The sequence below is a fragment of the Salmo salar genome, chromosome 09, assembly GCF_965601325.2.
Source record: "Salmo salar chromosome 09, fSalSal1, whole genome shotgun sequence".
Classification (NCBI taxonomy): Eukaryota; Metazoa; Chordata; class Actinopteri; order Salmoniformes; family Salmonidae; genus Salmo; species Salmo salar.
Window position 1 is genome coordinate 67581781 of NC_138299.1, and position 3185 is coordinate 67584965.

General features: G+C 38.3%; 1 long non-coding RNA gene across 1 annotated transcript; it reads left to right on the forward strand.

The window, feature by feature from the left end:
- The first annotated feature begins 234 nt into the window (after positions 1 to 234).
- Positions 235 to 1111, forward strand: LOC106611603 (uncharacterized). The gene is made up of 2 exons (XR_001330133.3): positions 235 to 538; positions 809 to 1111. It is a non-coding gene; the product is annotated as an uncharacterized LOC106611603 (long non-coding RNA).
- The last annotated feature ends 2074 nt before the right edge of the window (positions 1112 to 3185 follow it).

A 3185-nucleotide genomic window follows, 5' to 3' on the forward strand; every position in this document is an offset into this window, starting at 1 on the left:
AGGTCGACCGTAGGCAACATGAGCCTCACTAGTGTTGAGTAATGTGCTGTTAAAAGTTGTGTAGGTCTTATTTATTTAAAAAGCATATTGAAGTTTTTATTTACTTATTTATTTATTTCACCTTTATTTAACCAGGTAGGCAAGTTGAGAACAAGTTCTCATTTACAATTGAATCCTACAGACGAAGAACCGTATATGTGACATTTTTCAAAAAAACGAGATAAACATGAAAAATCATTATTGGACACCCTTTTTCTATAGTGAACCGGTTTCACAAGCTTTCCACGCGCTAATTAACAATATGTTTAAATTTAAAGATAGGCTCTCGTGGAATAACCGTTTATGTGCACCACTCAGAATGGACGGACAAGCGCACAACTTTTCTGTTGCTGATGAAAATCACCGAAATGTGGGAAAGAAACGTAAAACAAAACTAAAAGAATGGAAAGACAGGCAAAGGAAGATCTTACGGGATGCGGGAAAACCCTATACAAATCGTAAGGGTCAAGAAAAAACTGGGAAAAGCTGTCCAAAAGAGGTATGTGGAAGAACCGTATATCAAACAATCAAGCTAGCTAGCTATAGAGTACAGTAACTAACATGTATGTTCTGGGTTGTCTAATTTGTAACTATAGAGAAAACATATTAGCTAAAGTTCGTTGGCTACTAACTTATACATTATCGTTACAAATGTTATTGCTAGATTATAGAAGAAACATAGCTAGCTACTTTTTGTCCATCCACCGGATGATTCGACATGGCTACAGTAGCTAGCTAGTTATATGTAACGTTACACTGTATCCTGCAGGGAAGAGCGTGTTCCACGACGTGCAGAAAGGATTGTGGAAAGTTGATTGATGAGCGCAAGCTGCATCTGTTCAACAGTTTCTACACTGTCCCATACGAGAAACAACCAGCAAAACCATTCAAGGTGATGAGGATGCAATGTGAAGACTTCAGTCACCTCCCAGATTCTGTTCTCAAGCGACCAGCTGGACTACAGATCACTTCAGTGAGGTGGTTAAAAGTCACATGTATTGCACAGAGAATAGTTTACTAACATCCCATCAACATGCAACATGTTGTTCTAACAATAAAATATCCTAATGATTCCCTTTTTTTATTCATTACAATATACATCTCTGTCACCACATTTAGCATCAACTCTAAGCAGTTAATACTTATTTACTGCTGTCACCTCAGTACATAAGGACGTTTCTTGCCTTTAGCATGGGTTTAACGCAATTCAAACCTTAATTGCAGATCATAGTGTTAAACGCAAAGAGAATGGTTTTCTGAACGTTTTGTAATATTGACCTTAGGGACCTGCATAATGGACATGCATATTGGCACATCACATTGATCCATATTTGATATGTACAAGTTGTACTTCTTTTGATTGAATTAATTTAATTGTATTCTATTTTTGTAGTTATTCTATGGTATGTTCACATTGAGGGCTTCATTTTAAATGAGACTAAGATTTCATGACTCAACTTTTAAGAAAAGTCATCGGTGCTAAAGTTGATAGACCACCTTTAAATGAACCTCCATTAAATGAATTAACTACATATTGCATTTAAGTTATTTACATGAAGGGCATCTGTACTTGAAAGTACTTAAAACATCATATCAGGTATTAAAAAAGGACATCTTACAAGTGTCATGCAAAATGTCACATATAGTGTTCTTCCACAAACTGAAATCATCACTGGAGATATACTGTTCTTCCAGATTCTAAAAATTAAAACGGCAATAAAAAAATTATTTTTTTAAATAACAAAAAAATATCAATTGTTGTTGGAAGATATGAGTATGGTGAATTATTTGTCAACCATAAAACACCTAATGTGGTACACACAATGAATAATATAAAAATAACTGATTATCTTCAAATGGAAAAATTGTCACATATATGGTTCTTCGTCTGTAGGATTCAATTGTGACCTGGCCAAAATAAAGCAAAGCAGTTCGACAACATACAACAACACAGAGTTACACATGGAGTAAAACAAATATACAGTCAATAATACAGTAGAAAAATAAGTCTATGTACAATGTGAGCAAATGAGGTGAGATAAGGGAGGTAAAGGCAAAAAAAGTCCATGGTGGCAAAGTAAATACAATATAGAAAGTAAAACACTGGAATGGTAGATTTGTAGTAGAAGAAAGTGCAAAGTAGAAATAGAGATAATGGGGTGCAAAGGAGCAAAATAAAATAAATAAAATAAATAAATACAGTAGGGGAAGAGGTAGTTGTTTGGGCTAAATTATAGATGGGCTATGTACAGGTGCAGTGATCTGTGAGCTGCTCTGACAACTGGTGCTTAAAACTAGTGAGGGAGATAAGTGTTTCCAGTTTCAGAGATTTTTGTAGTTCGTTCCAGTCATTGGCAGCAGAGAACTGGAAAGAGAGACGGCCAAAGGAGGAATTGGCTTTAGGGGTGACCAGAGAGATATACCTGCTGGAGCGCGTGCTACAGGTGGGTGCTGCTATGGTGACCAGTGAGCGGAGATAAGGGGGGACTTTACCTAGCAGGGTCTTGTAGATGACCTGGAGCCAGTGGGTTTGGCGACGAGTATGAAGCGAAGGCCAGCCAACGAGAGCATACAGGTCGCAGTGGTGGGTAGTATACGGGGCTTTGGTGACAAAACGGATGGCACTGTGATAGACTGCATCCAGTTTGTTGAGTAGGGTATTGGAAGCTATTTTGTAAATGACATCACCAAAGTCGAGGATCGGTAGGATGGTCAGTTTTACGAGGGTATGTTTGGCAGCATGAGTGAAGGATGCTTTGTTGCGAAATAGGAAGCCAATTCTTGATTTAACTTTGGATTGGAGATGCTTGATGTGAGTCTGGAAGGAGAGTTTACAGTCTAACCAGACGCCTAGGTATTTGTAGTTGTCCACATATTCTAAGTCAGAACCGTCCAGAGTAGTGATGCAGGACAGGCGGGCAGGTGCAGGCAGCGATCGGTTGAAGAGCATGCATTTAGTTTTACTTGTATTTAGGAGCAGTTGGAGGCCACGGAAGGAGAGTTTTATGGCATTGAAGCTCGTCTGGAGGGTTGTTAACACAGTGTCCAAAGAAGGGCCAGAAGTATACAGAATGGTGTCATCTGCGTAGAGGTGGATCAGAGACTTACCAGCAACAAGAGCGACATCATTGATGTATACAGAGAAA